Below are 19,974 nucleotides of genomic sequence, written 5' to 3'. Positions count from 1 at the left end.
AATAAAAAATTAATATCTCCAAGTGCTAACTGGTTTATGACTGGTATAATGACTAGTGAAATTGCAGAATTGTAATTATGTTGCTTTGTGACCTTGTGCAAGTCACTATACCTTTCTGGACTCCATTTCCTCATGTATAAAATGTTTTAGATGATATTTATGATCTATTACAGCTCTAAGTCCTGTGATCCTGTGATTTGTATATAAATATAAATATGGGTTGTGATTCCCACCCAAGGAATGTGGTCACTGTGATATTTTACTCAGGAAACTGTGTTAGGCCCTATTCACAATGACCACATTTAATTAGCGTGTATTTTACTTTCTTTATTGAGTCACTTTGTACTTTAGTCATTTTAAGAAAACTGTTTGTAGGACTTAAGATTTACAGTAAAAGTTTTGCAGGTCATTCAAAATTTTCTACGGACTAGGGAAAGTCCATAGATTAGCAGTTGAACAGCACAGCTAAGTGATACATGGCTTCTAGGTTCTGTGAATCAAGATTGTACTTTCATTGACTTTTTTCTTAAGTGCTGTTAGAAGAAATTAGTTGTTTGTTTTTTTCATAATGGAGAGTGTAGGGGAAGAGGATCAGAATGAGACTCATTATTCTAACATCCCAGGATATCCTTTTAAAAGTCCCTTTTGTCTAACAAAATACATTTTCCATCTATATTAATTGTTCAGGAGCCTTTACTTTGAAAATTCAGAGCATATAAATTATTGCCATCAAGACTAGGAGAATAATCAATCAAACAGAATTCTATCCTGTGAAATTAAGTTTCCCTTCCTCTTCCCTCATTTTATATATTAAAGAATGCTGTGTTTTTTTCCTTTGTCTCTTCGGCCCCTATTTCCTTATTTCTTCCAGTCCTCATTCTCTGTATCTTCATTTTCTTCCTAGGCAGTATTTGGCTGTTTCTTAATATATACTGAATTGAATGGAGTATCCTTTCTCTGCCTATTTCAGTTTTTAATCTTTTTCCAATCTTCTCTTTTTCTTTTGGTACCATTTGTAACCTCAGCATTATTTTCCTCAATTCCTCACTTTCCCTCACCCTACATATCCAGTTGTTTGCCAGATATTGCTAATTTTACCTTCACATCCTTTCTCAAATCCAACTCCTTAATACTCACACAACCACCACCTTAGTTCAGGCTTTCATAACCTCTTGCCTAGATTATTACTTTAGCCTTACTTCAGCCTACTTAGTCTTGCTGCCTCAAGTCTCTCTCCAGTCCATTCTCCAGACAGCTGCCAAAGTATCTTTTTTTTCTTTCTTTAAAAAAATTTTTTTTTCAAAGTATCTTTCTTAAGCATAGATTTGATCATGTCCTTTTCCTAGTCAATAAACTTTGGTGGTTCTCTATTGCTGTACCTTAAAACTCTTTTCCTTAGCTTTTAAAGCCCATCACAACCTACCCAAACCTATCTTTCCCGCCTCCTTGTATTTTACTTGCCCTCTGCATTGTGATCTAAATAAACTAACCTCTTTGTTTCTCATCAGCAGCACTTCATCTTCCATATCAGTACCTTGTAGCTATCCCACATTCCTGAAATGTTCTCCTTCCTTACCTCTGCCTTATAGAATTCCTCTTAAAAATGGAATTTAAATGCCACCTTCTCTTTTCTTTTTTTTTTTTTTTGAGTAGGCAGTGGGGTTAAGTGACTTGCCCATGGTTACACAGCCAGTAAGTGTTATGTGTCTGAGGCCGGATTTGAACTCAGGGCTCCTGACTCCAGGGCCAGTGCTCTATCCACTGCGCCACCTAGCTGCCCCTAAATGCCACCTTCTCCAAGAAACCCTTCCTGATTATTTTGTATTTAACTATCTTATATTTATTTGTATTTATCCTACACTTATAGATTTACTGGTCTCTGTTAGAATGTAGACTTCTTATAAGTAGAGATTGTTTCATTCTTTGTCTCTATATCCCAAGTGCCTAGCAAGTAGTAGAGGCTTAATAGATACATTTTAATTGATTGTTTCTGCATACTTCACTATTCATCAGTTCATAGAAATCTTCCATTGTTTCTCTGAATTCTTTATATTTTTTAATTCTTACAGTGTAGTAATATTCCATTGTATTCATAGACCATAGTTTGTTAAGCCATTCTCTACTGAATAGGTACTCATTTTGTTTTCTGTGTTTGTTTTGGTTTGGTTTTTTTTGAGGCAGTTGGGAGAGTCACACAGCTAGGAAGCATTATGTGTCTGAGGTCAGATTTGAACTCAGGTCCTCCTGACTCCAGGGCCAGTGCTTTATCCACTGCGCCACCTAGCTGCCCCCTTTCCTGTGTTTTGCTACAACAAAAAAGTAGTTATGAACATTTTGGTATATATGTGATTTTTTTCTTTCTGTCTTTGACTTCCTTGAGTATGTGCCCAAGTAGTGGAATCTCTGGGTCATAAGGTATGAACAGTTTAATGCCTTTCCTCACATATTGTAATTCTAAATTATTTTCCATGAATGGTTGGGCCAATTCATAGCCTTAGCAACTGTGTATTAGTGTGCCTGTCTTCCCATAGCCCCTCTTATATGGATTATACTTTCATCTTCTTTGTCAATTTGATGCAATTCCCTCTCTCCCCTACTCATTTTACTGATGAGGAAACTGAGGCCTCAAGGGGACCTGTAGGCCTCAGGGCAACATGGTGCAGTAGAGTGTGCTGGATTAAATGGCTTGAGTTCAAATCCTGAGCCAGCCACTTAATAGCTGTGTGGCCTTTGGCAAATTGCTTAACCCTTCTGGGACTCTTTCCTAATCTGTAAAATGAGGGGATTGGATTAGATGTCCATCTTTAGTATTTTCCAGCTCTAATTCTGTGATCCTGTGAGGTTGTGACTTGCTCAGGGTCTCACAGTAAAAAGTAGAACCAAGATCCTCTGACTTTAAATCCAGTATACTTGCTGCCTGTAATGGTACCTGATTTTTCACTGTTGTGTGGGCTAATGTCACCCATAAGAGCTACTGCTAGCCTTGAGAGTTGATAGATGTCTTGTACTCCCTTTCTTGCTCAAGAGGTTTGGAGAACTATTTAACACCCTGTAACTAAGGTTGTAAGTCCCTCTTCCCTTTTCCTGCCACACTAGAAGTGAAAGAATCAGAACCTCAAAGAATCTTAAAGTCCATAGATTTAGAGCTTTGAGGGACTTTAGAGATCATCCAGTTCAACCTTTTCTTTTTATAGATGAGAAAACTGAGACCCAGAGAGATTAGTTTGCCCAAGGTCCTATAAGCATTAGAGCTGGGTTAGTAGTCTTTCCACAGTACAATGTAATCGGAAGGAACCTCAGAGGTCATTTAGGTTGATAGCTGAAAAATAATTCCTTCTACAACATTCCCAATATGTGGTCATCGATAAGTCTCTGCTTAAAGAACTCTCTTGATGGGGTGCTTAACTTCCTCTTACAGCAGCCCATTACTACCAAAATTTTCACAGTTCAAATAGTTATGAAGTTTTCCTTATATTATGCCTAAGTCTGCCTTTCTATAACTTCCATCCTTTGTTCCTAGATCTGACAAGTCCAATCCTTCTCCCATATTTAAACCCTTCAAATATTTGAAGGCAGATATGTCCCTATCCAAGCCTTCTCTTCTCCAATTTCCTTAGATACTCAATAGTCCTATGGTAGGGCCTCTAGTTCTTATTGCTGTAGTAGTAGTAGTAATAATAATAATAGCTAACATTTATATTGCGCTTACTATGTGCCAGGCACTGTGCTAAATGCTTTACAAGTATTATCTCATTTGATCTTGTACTCTGGACATGATCTAATTTGTCAGTCAGCAGACATTTTTTAAAAATTAATTAATTTATTTTTAGTTTTCAACAATCATTCCATAAGCTTTTGAGTTTTAAATTTTTCTCCCTCTCCCTTCTCCCCTTTCTCCTCAAGACAGAGTGCATTCTGATATAGGTTCTACATATACATTCCTATTAAACATATTTTCACATTAGTCTTGTTGTAAAGAGGAATTAGAACCAATGGGAGGAAATACAAGAAAGAAGAAACAAAACAAAACAGAAGGGAAAAAAGACCAAATAGTATGTTTCAATCTGCATTCAGACTCCATAGTTCTTTCTCTGGATGTGGATAGCATTTTCCATCATGAGACTTTTGGAGATGTCTTAGATCTTTGCATTGCTGAGAAGAGCTAAGCCTATCAAAGTTAGTCATTGAATAACGTAGCAGTTACTGTAAACAATGTTCTCCTGGATCTGCTCACTTCACTCAGCATCAGTCCATATAAGTCTTTCCAGGTTTTTCTGAATGCTTGCTCATCATTTTTTATAGCACAATAGTATTCCATTACATTCATATACTACAACTTGTTCAGCCACTCCCCAGTTGATGGGCATCCCCTCAATTTCCAGTTCTTGGCCACCATAGAAAGAACTGCTATAAATATTTTTGTATATGTGGGTCCTTTTCCCATTTTTATGATGCCCTTTGGGATACAGCGCTAAAAGTGCTATTGCTGGGTCAAAGGATATGCACATTTTTATAGCCCTTTGGGCATAGTTCCAAATTGTTCTCCAAAATGGTTGGATCAGTTCATAACTCTACCAACAATGCATTAGTGTTCCAATCTTCCCACATCTTCTCCAACATTTATCATTTTCCTGTTTTGTCATGTTGGCCAATCCGATAGATGTGATATGGTACCTCAGAGTTGTTTTGATTTGCATTTCTCTGTTCAATAGTGATTTAGAGCATTTTTTCATATGAATATAGATAGCTTTGATTTCTTCATCTGAAAACTGCCTGTTCATATCCTTTGGTCATTTATCAGCTGGGGAATGACTTGTATTCTTATAAATTTGACTTAGGGTCTCTATATATTTTAGAAATGAGGCCCTTATCAGAGACACTGATTGTAAAAATTCTTTCCCAGTTTTCTGCTTCCCTCCTAATCTTGGTTGCATTGGCTTTGTTTATGCAAAAACTTTTCAATTTAATGTAATCAAAATCATCCATTTTGCATTTCATAGTGTTCTCTATCTCTTGTTTGGTCATAAATTCTTCTGTTCTCCATAAGTCTGAAAGATAAACTATTCCTTGCTCACTCAGTTTGCTTATAGTATCAGCCTTTATATCTAAATCATGTACCCATTTTGACTTTATTTTGGTGTGTGGTATAAGATTTTGATCTATGCCTAGTTTCCACCAGACTTTATTTATTTATTTATTTAAGCATTTATTTATTCATTTATTCATTTATTGATTGATTGATTGATTTTTATTTTGGTGGGAATTCAGGAGATAGGCTTAAGGGGGAAAGATTTCTGTTTTGAACATTTGTTTGAGATACCTACAGAACAACCAGTTTGAGATGTCCAAAAGGCACTTGGAGATGGGGGTGACTGTAGCTCACATGAGAGACTAGGGCTGGATATATAAATCTGGGAAATCATCAGCATAGAGATTATAGGGAGCTAATGGAAGCACTAAGTGAGATAGTATAGAGTGAAAAGAAAAGAGACTAGACACAGCCTTGGGGGATACCCAGAGTTAGTGGGCCTGAAATGGATAAAGAAACTTCAAAAGAGACTGAGAAAGAGCAGTCAGGGAGGAAGGAGGACAACTAGGAAAGGTCAGTGTCATGAAAACTTAAGTGAAGAAAGTATCTAAGGGGAGAATTTAATCAATATTGTCAAATGCTGCAGAGAGGTCAAGAAGGATCATTAGTAATACATGCTTGTTGATTAGTACTTATGGACCTAAAAGTTTAAATAAGAATAGCAGCTCTCATTTCTGTAGTCCTTAATAGTTTGCAAAGCACTTCCCTCACAACTACTCTGAGGTGATTAGTTCATCAGTCCCTGAATTGTCTTTTGCTGTCTTACCTCTTGCTTCACCTCACTTGGAAAAATACTCTAATTAGAAGATTTTCATAGGTGAAAAAAATTTGTTAACTAAACATTTTGACTCATGAAGAGAATAGCCGCACACATTTCTATTGTGTAAATAATGTACACACAATATAAATTCATTCAATTGGTAAATATTTACTAAGCACCTACTTTGTGCCAGGCACTGTGCCAAGAGCTGGAGATACAAAAAGAAGCAAGACATTTCTGCTCTCAAGGAACTCACAATCAAATAGGGTAGACAACAAGCAAACATATATGTACAAACAAACTATACACAGGATAAATAGGAAATAATGAGGAAAGGGAAGGCACTAGAATTAAGTAGAGTTGAGAAAGGCTTCCCTTGAAGATGGGATTGTAGTTGAGACTTAAAGGAAGCTAGGGAAGCCAGTCAGCAGAGAGAAGGAGGGAGAGCATTCCAAGCAGAGGAAATAGCCAGAGAAAATGCCTGGAGCTGAAAGATGGAGTGTCTGGAAAGGTAGGAGGGGTCTAAGTTATGAAGGGCTTTGAATGCCAAACAGAACATTTTGTATTGGATTCTGAAAGCAATAGGGAGCCGCTGGAGTTTATTGAATAGGGGGGTGACATGGTCAGACCTGTGCTTTAGAAAAATCACTTTAGTGATGAAATGGAGGACTGATTTGAGTGGAGAGAGGCTTGAGGCAGGCTAATCCACTAGCAGGTTATTGCAGTAGTCCAGGTGTGAGCAGATGAGGGCCTACGCCAGAATGATGGCAGTGTCAGAGGAGAGAAGGGGCACATTAGAGAGCTGTTGCAAAGGTGAAACCGAAAGAACTTTAGATTGGATTTGGAGGAGTAAGAGATAATGAGTCAAGTAGGACTCCTAAGTTGAGAACCTGAAGGACTAGGAGGATGGTAGTGTCCTCTACAGTAATGGGAAGTGGGGGAAGGGTTTATTAAGGGGAGAGATAATGAGTTTGGTTTGGGGAATGCTGAATTTAAGATGACTACTGATTTTTTTATTCATATGTATATACACATTCATTTATATTAAATTGTTTCCTTCTAAAAGAGTACCTATATCCTCAAGATTTTAAATTTATATAAATCCTAAAGCATAGATTTTTTAAAATGATTTTTTTCTCTTCAGCAAAGAAAGCAACCAAAATGACACAATTTCTTGAACAGAGCTACCTTGTTAAAAGTGCAAAAACTAAGTGTAGTCTTTCTAAAGCAATAATTCCTCAACTTTTTAATTATAAAATTCTCTCTTCTCTTTTCCCTCCTGTACCTTCCTCCCTGCTGTACTTTGATTTATTCTGTTTCTTTTGAGTAAGACATATTTGTATTAAGCTATATTTCATTTGTTTCATACCACCACTAGTACTTTAGTAGGTTTCTAACCAAACCTACATCTGCTTCAGATCTCATCCCAGTCCACTCAGCTGCCAGGGTGATTTTCCAAAGCACTTCCTTAGTGATATTTATGATGTCAAAATTGCTTCCTTCCATTAGAATTTCTAGTTTATTTTGTCCATTGCCTAAACTTTGCACATTTGTGTATATCATTTTGAACTTACGGATTTTACTGTCAGCTCTTTTTTGTGTAATTTTGTCCTCTGAACTTCTGGGTATTTCAATTACTATTCCTCCTTTACTGAAGCTATTCTTTAAGTATCTGGCTTCAAGTACATACAAAGGAAATTTTCTTCCTTCATTATCCTTTTTAGCTTAAAGCTTTTTTGATTAGATTAGTAAGACACAAAGCAAATACATAATTAACCTTTTTTCAGTACTCTCACTTCCTGATCAGGAGTCTGTCATAATATTTTAAGTTGAAATTAAATCTCAATCTTAAATAACATCATCTTAGCTAGCTACTTACTTGCTAAATCAGTTTTTTCTTCTGTATTCCTTGCTTTCAAGGGACCGCAGTGAGGAAAATACAACCTAGGTCTCCATTGCCTTTAGTTTCTTACCTGGGATTTTTAATCTTTGGGAGTGCTGTCTAAGTTCATTTTGGCATTATTATTTGTGCCTATGTTAGTAACCAGAAGTAGGTAGCAAGCCTTGGAAGACAGCAGACTTCTGTAGTGGTCAGGTTGACAAATAGCTATTTTGTTACTTCTGAGTAGGGAATCACTAGCCACCACTACTCTTCTCTCTTTCCGTCCACCTTACTGGATGGTCTCTCCCCTAACAACTTCTGTTGGTTGATCCATTCTGTCATTACTTGGATGACTAGCAGCTGGTTCTTCCTCAGGACATCCAGTTCTCTCCTTTTTAGGAAGATCTGGAATGTGGAGTTTTTTCCATGAGTTCCTTTAATTTTTCTTCTTGAAGGAAGATCAGACTGCATTTTGAGCATACATAGCAGTCACTTGACTGGCAGAAATGCAAAAATTATATACTTAAGGCTAGTTATTGAAAAATTATTCCTGCTTTCCATAGTTATTGAGTCTCTCAGCCTTATTTCTCAAAGCCTATGGATGTTTAGTGTTCCCCTCCTAACCATCTGCTTATTAATAAGATCTCTACCACCTCTCAACTTAATAGCTATACTAACTTCCTTTTTCTTCTCCAGTTGTTTTATCATTTTGTTTTCCTTGCCTTATTTTATCATCTGTCTTACTGTTCTCCTTGTTTCCTTTCTCAGTAATCCTTTTCATTCTTCAGATTGAGTGTCCCTTTAGCTCAAGTTATTCTCTTCCAGCTTCTCGTTCTCCAAATGTCTCTTCTTCAAATTCAATCCTTGGCTTTTTTTTTTTAAGGCCAAAGTGTTCGAAATCAGAGACCATACTGCTCCCTTATTCTCTATTTTATATCTGCTGTTGCTTCCAACTATAATTACAACTTCATATAACATTGTTTTACATCTCGCAGGTACTTCGTAAGTGTTGTAGTTAACATGTTTGTCTCATTCTCCTATCAGATTTTAAGCCAAGGCCTGGATTATGTCTTGTTTAAATTTTTTATCTCCCTTAGTGCCAAACATTGTATTCTACACACAGGTATTAATAAATTTTTGCTGAATGAATATCTGAATGCAACAAATTGAGGTAGTCTTTTTTTTTTTTTGGTAAGTGCTCCAGATCCCTTTATTCTTTTTTGTTTTTTGGCTAGGCAGTGGGGTAAGTGACTTGCCCAGGGTCACACAGCTAGTGTTGGGTGTCTGAGGCCAGATTTGAACTTAGGTCCTTCTGAATCCAGGGCTGGTGCTCTATCCACTGCACCACCTAGCTGCCCCCAGATCCCTTTATTCTTGATTTACTGCTTTGGCTTCAGTCGTGGTTTTTATTTCTGCCCTTGAATTCTGTTGATTATCCTGTTCTCTGATTCCACCCCTATTGTATAAGGACACACCCTTTTGCCTGTGGACCTCTCCATCTCTGTTCTGGCTGACATTACTGATTTCATCACTACAGAAATTCCTACCCTTTCTCCTGACCAACCACCATTTGTCTAATTTTGGTCATAGCTGCCAGTAAAGACCACACAGAACAGGACAATACTGATGCAAACAATTCTAAATGCATTTGAAGGTTTAACTTATTATTGATTTTGAATGCACTGTCATTAAATATTAACCAAATATCTCCTGTATTCAAAGTAATATCCCTATATATTACTACAAACTGGAGGAAATTTAGTATTGTAAACATGATTTGTTTACTTATAAACATATAACAAGAAGGGATTCAGTATTATATTTGATCTGATTCTTTCTCCTGGTTTTTATTGACTTTTTGCTCTTCCAGATTGATTGTGAAAAAATGTTTACTTTTAACTTGGTAAAATTTGGGCTAAAAAATAGCCTGCAAATTATTGTCTTCTCTCCCTCTTCTCTTTCCTAGTCACTTGCAGAATTTGTTTGTTTGTCTTCAGAATTGTTAAATTTAGCCACTATGTCTTGGTTCTACAGCGTAAGATTTTTTTAACGGAAGTAATCTGTGGATTCTTTTGATTGGTACTTTGTTTTCTGTGTGCAGAAGTTCTAGGCACTTTTCTTGCATTATTTCTTATATCATGGTGTTTGGGTTTTTTTATTGTGTTTTTCTGGGGTACTTGTAACCCTTAAGTCATCTCTACCATCCTTTCTTCAAGATCATTATGTTTTTGCTTATAATGGAGATCATGTTTTCTTGAATGTTACTGCTTTTTTGTTTCTTCTCTTTCAGATCATTCTTTACTTCTGTGTATTTTCATTCCCAGTTATTCTCTCCTTTGTTTCTTTGGTGAGACTTGCCAACATGGATTCAAGTTTTTCCATTCTGCCAGTTAGAGCTAGACTCTCCTTAATGAACATAACAAATCCTGTGAAACAGTAGTATTACTTCAATTTTGATTATTTGAAGTCATAATTATATGTAAAATATGATCATTGGTTCCAGCCCAATGGAAATAAGCAATGCAAATTTTAAAAAATGAGTTTTTAATCTATTTTTTAATGTAAAATAACATTAAAAGATAAGAAAAATGTATTTCTGATTCTAGTTTATTACTACTTTTGTCTGAAACTCTATTCTGCTGAGAGGAATACATTTTTGATTTGCACTCTTCAACCTAAATGGCTAAAAGACATTCCATTTTTATCACTGTAACACTTCTGTTCTTTGTAATTATTTGCAAATCACAAAAAGCCTATGGAACTTTCACTTTCTTTTGTTTTTGTGTGTTTTATAGTATTCTATGTAATAGATTCAGGCATTTTAACACCTTGTCTTATTTTAAAATTACTATTAACATGTTTGTATCTTTCAGTTACCTCAAATTTTTGTTCTTGGGTTGCACTGGCAATGTTTCAATCTGAAGTATTCTTCCTTTTGTCTATTTTGTTAAGGTCTTTAAAAAAATTAGCACAGTTTTTGGTAACATAGTATGTAGAAGCACATTACATCCAAATTCAATGATACCTAAGTGTATACTGATAATTCAGCAGTCTGTTAAGACTTTTAGCTGAGACTTATTGCATTAATTGAATTTTAGTTTGCATTAAACATGATTTGGTAAGATTTTATGATTTGCACTGTCGTATTTTGCATTCTTTGAGCTTGCAACCTAGTATATTTCTTTAGTACAGGCCATAAATTCTGCTTTCACAATTTTAATTTCTCTTTTAAACCATTCAGGAACATTCTGCTCTAGTTATATATGCTCTCTTGGGAATCTGCAGGGCCTCTGCCTTATCAAAGTTTGATTAACTTCCTTTGTCTTACAATGTATATTCGTAGATGCCTTGTCTCTATTACCTGATTTGGAGGCCGTAATTGAGTTTTCTTCCTTTTGAGATCTTTGATAATGTCCACTTTTTTCTTATTTTCTTCTATTGCTGACTTTCTGACTCATTCCCCTTTGATGTCATTTTCCCTGGCAGTTGGACCTTAAAGCCATCCCAGCTTTCTCCCATGCTGGGCAATTCATAGTTTATCTACCTCAGTCTCTGCCCCAGGTGACTTCTGGAGGAGCAGAACTGGCCCCATTTGGATGCTGAGTTCTTTCTCTTAGGTTTATAGAATGCCACACTGCCACACATACCATATCCTACATATTCCCTTTGTCTCCTAGTTTTCTGACTGAGCTCTGTTTCAGCATGGATGGCTTGTGTGCTGCTGTTCCAACCTGTACAAACTTCTGCTTTTTGGATTTGCCTGGCATTGGAGAATGAGAGAATAGCTTGTGCAAAATTGAATTCTATTGTAACCCGATGAGTCAGCTTGTGCAGCCCTGCTGCTGCAGCATGGTGGCCAGTCGGGGTTAAAGATTAGTAGCCTTTTCTGTTGTTAGTTCATCTTGATGTTCCTTTGCCTTGGAGACAACTGAACTTTTTTTTTTAATTTCTTAAGCATAATTCTTATTTTGAAGGAATCTAAGAGGTCTTGAGGATCAGACAAAATGGTTGTCCTCCATCTTATTGATCGTGTAACTGGGAAGTCTCTGCCTCTTCGTTTTCCTAGCTAAGTAAGAAGATGTTTTTTTTTCCTTTTAAGCGAACTTAAATATAGAATTCTCCTTTTTTTTTTTTCATCTTACATCCACTTTTGCCACCCTCAACCTTTTAGCTGCATGGTAAGGTTTTTTATTTTCTTTTAAGATAATAGTAATTTAAGGTTTAGCCCTCTTAAACAGATGAAAGCATTAGATTAAGTGAGCCAATGGTTACCCAAAAGAAGCTGATGAAGGTAGCCCACCTGGTGGGGCATGAATTGTAAGAGCTTAGCATAACGTGCCCAGGACTTCAACACCAACTAAAAAGGCTGGAGGAGGATCACCCTACAATCATCCTGTGAATCATCAACATGTTCCAGGTCTGGTGGAATCAAGAACATTAAATAGCCACAGCTACCTTGCTCTATCATCTCTTGGCCCATGGGAGCATTCCCATCAGCCCTGAAGCCTTTGCTGTACTTCTGGAGAGAACTTGGTGCCTGCTCAAAGGAAGGAGAGAACACTTCAGATCTTTCTGTTTAAGGGCCAATTGATAACAAGAAGGAGATGCTCCGGAGTGCTAAAATGATGCACATTTGGAAATGTTTATTCCCCCATTATAAACGAATAAACTGATTTTCTGGGTTTTTTTTTTTAAAGATAAATAGTAATTCAGTTTATTATTTAGGAAACTTTTATTTAAGAAATATTTATTAAGTGCTTTTATATATGTAGAGCGCAAGTAGGGAGAATATTCCAAGTTGGAGAACATTATAAATAAAAGCATGGAAACAGGAACTGGTAGGATGTGCAGAGAATGATGAAGAGGCCTTCTCAAGTAGATGCAAAATAGTTGTCAGAGAACCAAGAAGCAAGGACTATTAATATTAATGTGTTTTAAAACCCAAATTCATCTCCCTCTCCCATTCATAAAAACTAGCTATCCTCTTCCTTCCACATTTTTGTTAATGGTCCTAGGCTTGACATCTTGATGTCATCTTTGACAAATCCCTCTTTCACTCCTTATGTTCACTCACCAGATCTTAATAATTTTTCCTCTGTAGTAGTATGTATATTTTGTTCCTTCCTCTCCATTTTAACTACTATGACCCTCGTGTGGACTCTCATCACTAAAAAACTTAACTTTGCTTTATTAACCTTAGTCATTCTTCTTAACTTCAGGCTAGTACAGATTAATTTTACTAAAACACTGCTTTTATCATGTTATTCCTTTCTTTAAGGAGCTACAATGATTCCTTATTGAGCACTTACTTGACCGTTTAAATTTTTCTTTCCAGATTTTAAGATCCTCCTTCGTAGGACAGTTCCCTCCTGCATCCAAACTTTTTTCCTACTCCTCCCCAACATAAACACATTGTTCTAGTCAGACTAGTCTGCTTACTCTCCTATTCCACTTTATACTCACTTCTAACTTAATAACTTTATTTGAATTATTCCTTCAGTCTGAAATGCTTTTCCTGCACTTCTAACACCTGTCCATATTCTACCTAGCCTTTTGGGCCCAGCTGAAATCCTACCTATCTTTGAAGCCTTCATTGAAAACTTCATTGCACATTTATCTCCTTTCATCAACACCTTTTGCATTTATTGTTGTGATAAGCATGTAGTAACACATTATTCTTTTTTCAGTACTATGCAATTTAACTTTTTCTTGTAGAATAAGGAGAGCATAAAATATTAGTTATACATATGTGTATATTCTGTACTTACAGTATATGTAGAACTATTCTATTTATATAATAGTTATAAATTTACATAACTACTATATCCTCATAGTAAATTAATTTATATAGGCATGACTATTTATACTAATGTCATTTTGCAATGTAAACACGTTGTCATATATTTTAATTAATGTCCTGAGGCACATTGTTCTTTTTTATTTTAAAAATAGGTTTATTGATGCCTTTGCTTTTGCATCACATTCATTTCTATATGTAGGAGGGAAAGCACAAACGAATGAAAGTATATTTTCTCACCTCTACTTTGAGGCCAATCTTAGTTATTATAGTAATTATATAGCATTCAGTTATTTTATTATCTTTTCCATTTATGCTTTTGTGGTCATTGTGCATGCTGTTTTCCTGGTTTTTCACTCTCTGTCAGTTCATATTTTGATACTTCTTTGAATTCTAAATTTCTTATGATACATTGATATTATATTATACTCACATACCGTAGTTTGTTTAGTTGTTCCTCAATCATTGGGTACTCATTTTGTTTCCAGCTCTTTGCAACTACATGGGCTGCTGTGAACATTTTATTTGACTTCCTTGGAGTTATGTGGGATATCTGGTTCAGAATTTATCACTGGATCCCTTACTGGATGTTTCTTAGTAGTCATCTTGTAGGCACCTCAAACTTGACTTGTATAAAACAAAACTAATATCTCTCCCAAACTACCCCCCCCAAAAAAAAACCCTCTCCTTTTGTTAACTAACTTCTCTATTTCTGAAAGAATGGTGCCGCCATTCTTCCAGGTGCCCAGGGCTGCAAGCTCCGGCTCGACCATGATTCATTCCTTATCTCGTATAATAATACCTATATCCAGTTAATTCCCAAGTTTTATTTACTTTACCGAATCTTTCCCTTTCTTTACATTCACGTAATTGCCATCCTGGTTCAGGCCCTCATCCCCTCTTGCTGGGGCTGTTGTAGTAGCCTATTAACTGGTCATCCTGCATTGAATCTTCCCTCCCTACTATATCTTATACACAGATGCCAGTTTTATTCCTAAAGTACAGGTCCAGCCATATCACTTCTCTACTCAGGAAACTTCAGCACCTACCTATTCCCCCTGTTAAATTTCAGACATTTCTGATTGACATTTATACTCCAACTCTAGGCTAATATTCTAGACTTATTACATATTACTTCCTTTAACACACTTTATAGTGCATCCAAATTGACCTTCTTCCTGTTCCTCATACACAGCATTCTGTTTCTGTCCCCCTTTCTTTGCACAGGTAATTTTGGCATGCGCTCCTTCACTTCTGTCTCTTAGAATCTATAGCTTCTTTCAAAGTTCAGCTCAAGTGCTGCTTTATACAGGAAGTCCTTTCTGATCCCATTCTGTTATTGCCTACCTCCTTCCTCCCAAATACTTTATATTTACTATGTATATATTTTGCATATACTTTTCTATATACATGTGCTTTTCTCTGACTGAAAGCTTCTTCAGGGCAGGGACTATTACATTTTTATTTTTGTAACCCCAGCACCTATCATAGTGCCTGGCATAGAGTAGGTACTTAATAAATGCTTGTTGATTGATTCTATAGACATTTTAGTTATATTTTTTCATAATTCCAAATTGTTTTCCATACATGGTTTAAAAAATTATAATTGTGGGCAGGATATACCTGGAATTTGATTCCATGTAATATTATATGTTATATTATCGTTGTTTATTGTTTATTATATATTATTGTATTTGTTTACTCATTTTTATGGCTGTATACCTTGCCTCCTCAATTAGATTGCGAGCTTTTTGTGGCTGAGGCTGTGTCTTACTACTTTTCTACTTCGGTGGCACTTAACATAGTATAGGCACACAGTAGATATTTAGAAAATACTTCTTATGGAGTTACAAGGAGAGTAACATCAGATGAAGAAGAGTAAGCCTTATGCTAAGGTATGTAAATGGAGTCACCACAGTATGCATCAGCAATGAAGATTATTTGAGAAATCATATTCCATCTTTATTTTTCAGTTTGACTTTGAAACTCATTTTTGAGAATTTCTTTCATGGATAAGGTGATGAAAGACATTTCTGTGTTTAAAATCTTAAATTTAATATAAGCTGTATAAGAGAATATTAATGAATCAAGACAATCTATGTCAGTAGCTGAAAAAGACAACATATGCCATGTTCATGCCGGGTTAGTTGTGTAATCATCTGTGAAGGACAACACAGCATTATTATTAGTCATTGAATCCATTAATTCAGGACAGAAACAGAAGCATTTCAGTGATGGTATGAAATCATCTGCTGCTCTTTATTTTATTTTTTTACTGTGAATTTAAACACTAAAAAAATTTCTATATGCAGAGCAGGGCACAAAAAAGATTGTATGTAAAGCCATGAATCTCCATTTCATGCTATTTGCTTTTTTAAAAAGTACATAATAAATTCCATGTTACTTTCAAAATTATCCCCCTCATCCATGCTTATTTCTAAACTCCCTTCTTTAAATAATCTTATTGTATAAAATCCCTCCCCTCTTTCCTTTCTGTTTGTCTTGTCTCCTTCCCCCATTATGTAGGTGTGTGTGTGTGTAAGAGGACACTTTTGTATAATCCGAAAGATATTGACATCTTTAGTTTTTTAATTCCCAACCATATTTTTCAATATATTTTTCCTGTTCTCCCATATATACTCTTTTGCAATCAAGTTACCTTGATACCAAATATCAAGGCAGACATTGACTTGGTTTTGAGGATCTTCATAAGTTCTAGAGGAATTTCCCTAATTCTCTATCCTCCACCACAGATGCTGGTATATAAGATATAATTCTCTTCATGGCAGACACCTTGCTTATTCATACCGTGAAAGTTACAAGGCAAGATAAATGTGCCCAATGTAATCATTATTTTTGTTGCCTTTGTCATAAAATGAAACCAATTCAACAAATAAATTTATTAAACATCTAAAAAATTAAATAAACTTCCTTCTTTTCTAAGCTTGTTAAAATGTTTCAGTTGCCCTTTATTTTTTTTATTTTTATTTCTTGTTTTTCCTGATGTTTTTATTATTATGCCCCATCCCTTCTCACCCAATTAAACATTGAAAGAACAAAAGGAAGAAAAAAGAACTCTTGTAAAAATAAACATACAAAACAAATTCTTGCATTGGCCACGTCCAAAAAATACACCTGCACCTTGAATACATCACCCCTCTCTCAGGAGGTGGGTAACATGCTTCATCGTAGGTTCTTTGGAAACATATATAGCTCATTACTGCATTGATCATAGTTCTTTGGTCTTTCAGAGTTATTTTTATTTTCAGCGTTGTTATCCTTGCATAAGTTGTTCTCTTGGCTCTGTTCACTGCATTCTGTATCAGTTCTTACTATTCAGGAGTCTCTGAAATCATCTCTTTCATGATATATTGCACAACAATAGTAAGATTCTGCCAGCAGCTGTGTGAACCTGACTGTAGTCCCTTAGTATTTGAATTAATTCTTTCTGGATGCTTGTAGTATTTTAAATTTAATATGACAACTTAGAGTTTCTGTCTTCAATTTACCCTCCAGTTCTAATACATCTGGGCAGTTTTGCTTTGTGATTATTTGAAATATAGAAATTTGGGTCCCTAGAATGAATTTTACCTCCTGGAGATAAACTTCTCCCTAGATCTTTGAGTATCCAGATTTTTAAAAAAATTTGGTTTTGAGGGAATCCAGTGATCCTTAAGTTATCTCTCCTTGACCTGTTTTTCAGGTCAGTCCTTTTTAATATCAGATATCTTACATTTTCTTTTATTTTTTTTCCTAGTCTTTTGTTCTAATATTTCTTGCTATCTAATGTCCCTGTTTTAGTTTTCGGGTAATCTGTTTCTAGAGTAAGGCTTATAGCTATTTCTTCTCAGTGATTTATTCTCTCCAATTCTTTTCCCCAGAGCTTTTATTTCATTTTTTAACACTTCATTTCTTTTAGATATTCAGGTCCTTTTGGACAATTCAATTTTTTCCATGGAGTCACTGCTTTTTCTTGCTGCAGATTTGATCTCTCCTTTTAGAGGTGTCTCTAGATCTGCATTATTTTTTATGTTGGCCAATGTTTTCTTTTATTTGTCTATCTACTTTTAATTCTTTTTTAAAAATTTTTTAAATTTATTTTTAATTTTTAACATTCACTTCCATAAGATTTTGAGTTTTAAATTTTCTCCCCTTCCCTCCCACTCTCCCTCCCTCCCTCCCTAAGACAGCATGCAATCTGATATCGGCTCTACATATACATTCCTATTAAACAGATTTTCACATTAGTCATGTTGTAAAGAAGAATTAGAACCAATAGGAGGAACCACAAGAAAAAAGAAACAAAACAAAAGGAAAAAAAGAGCAAATAGTGTGCTTCGATCTGCATTCAAACTCCACAGTTCTTTCTCTGGATGTGGATAGCATTTTCCATCACGAGACATTTGGAAATGTCTTAGATCCTTGCATTTCTAAGAGGAGCTAAGTCTGTGAAAGTTAGTCATCGTACAAGGCACCTTTAATTCTTGAATTTGAGCTTCATGCCAGGGCCAGGCTCAGTTCCCTGCTGGGCTTTTGGTGGGGTGGTTGGCTCTGTTTGGTCTTGCCCTAGGTTTCTTAGGTCCCCAAAATAACCTTCACCTAATGGGAATAGGCCCCGCTAGATTTTTGAGCTTCACAGCACTAGATCTTTAGATTCCTTTCTGGCATCTCAGAACAAGTTACTAGAGATCTTGAAATATTTAGGTCTGGACAAGGGCCCGGCAATCTGTGGCCCTGAGGCCACATGTGGCTGTCTAGGTCCTTAGGTGTGGCTTTTTGACTGAGTCCAAGTTTTACAGAACAAATTCTTTTACTAATGGGTTTTGCTCTGTGAAGTTTGGATTCAGTCAAAGGGCTGCACTTGAAGATCTAGAGGGCCACATGTGGCCTTGAGGCTGCAAGTTCACCACCCCAGGCTCTGGACTGTCTCAGTTTGAACACTATGCTCTAGTCATAGCCATTGTTCCCTCTTGCTCCCTCAGTTTTTCAGAGGTTCTTGCCCTTAGATGTTCTAACCAACCTGGAGCTTTTTAACACCCCTGGTGTTTTTAAAAAAATCTTTCCATTCTTGCTGTTTCTGGATACAGTGCCTTGAAGTGCATAAATGTCTGTGGCCTTGTCTGGTAACATTGAAAGGTCCCCTTTCCTGTTGATGACCTCTTGTGCTGTTCTGGGATGGAAAAAGTCAATTACTGTAGTTTCTCATTAGGTTTGTTTTAATCATTATTAGATTTGACATGAATTTCAGTTTTTTACTGGAGTAGGTATCTGTGGGATGGGCAGTCAGTTTCCCATTCAGGCAGCTGAACAGGTAGCTCTCAAAGGAAGAAAGCCAAGCTATCAATAGCCATATGAAAAAGTAATCAGAGGAATCTGAATTTAACTTTGAGGTTCTACCTCGTACCCAACAGATTGGCAAAAAAGGAAAATGACAAGTGTTTAAGGGGTAACTGGAAAGTAAGCACATTGTAGTTCTTTGGATGGAGTTGTGACTTGATCCAGGCATTCTGGAAAGTAATTTGGAACTGGGCCACAAAAGTTACTATACTGTGCATATCCTTTGACCCAGTGATATCACTGATAGATCTATACCCCCCAAAAAAAATCTAAGTGGGAAGAAAAGGTCTCATGTATAAAACAGCAGCTCTCTTTTTGTGGTATCAAAGAACTGGAAACCAAGGGAGTACTCATCACTTGAGGAATGACTGAACAAATTTTTTTTTATTAATTTATTTTGATTTATCAACAATCACTTTCATATGCTTTTGAGTTGAAAATTTTTCTCCCCCTTCCTTCCCCCCCACCCTCCCCATGAACAGATTTTTTTTAAAGTCAATTGGGATTAAAGTGACTTGCCCAGGGTCACACAGCTAGTAAGTGTCAAGTGTTTGGTCTGAGACCAGATTTGAACTCAGGTCCTCCTGACTTCAGAGCCGGTGCTATATTCACTGCACCACCTAGCTGCCCCATATGACTGAACAAATTATGGTATATAAATAAATGTGATAGAATACTATTATAAGAAATAACAAAAGAGGTGGTTTCAGAGAAACCTGGAAAGACACAGATGAACCGATTCAGAGCAAAGACATTAGAACCAAGACAATAGTTTATACTATAAGAAGAATATTGTGAAAACAAACAACTTTATAGTCTTAGGAACTCTTATCGTTGTAATGACAAATCATGATTCCAGAGGACTGATGATGAAGAATGCTTCTCACCTCTTTTGATAGAAAGGTAATGAACTCAAGATGCATAATGAACCACATATTTTTGTAATAGAAGAGAAAATAAATTGTTAATTTTAAAAGTAAAAGTTGAAAAAGAAAAAATCTAATGTTCTTAAGCTAATATATGATACAAGCACAGGAGAGAGCCAAACAAAGGGCTCTAGACTTGTGAGTAGCTAAAGATCATTTTCAGTTGAAGAAGTCAGGGAAGGT

General features: G+C 36.0%; 1 protein-coding gene across 14 annotated transcripts in view; it reads left to right on the top strand.

Annotated features, from left to right (window-relative positions):
* Positions 1-19,974, top strand: part of ADD1 (adducin 1) — a 144,835-nt gene that overhangs the window by 61,932 nt on the left and 62,929 nt on the right. The gene's annotated exons all lie outside the window — the stretch shown is intronic.

The sequence above is a fragment of the Phascolarctos cinereus genome, unplaced genomic scaffold, assembly GCF_003287225.1.
Source record: "Phascolarctos cinereus isolate Bilbo 61053 unplaced genomic scaffold, phaCin_HiC Scaffold_9;HRSCAF=440, whole genome shotgun sequence".
NCBI classification, from domain to species: Eukaryota; Metazoa; Chordata; class Mammalia; order Diprotodontia; family Phascolarctidae; genus Phascolarctos; species Phascolarctos cinereus.
The sequence above is the reverse complement of the archived record's forward strand: the minus strand, read 5'-3'. Positions and strand labels throughout refer to the sequence as shown.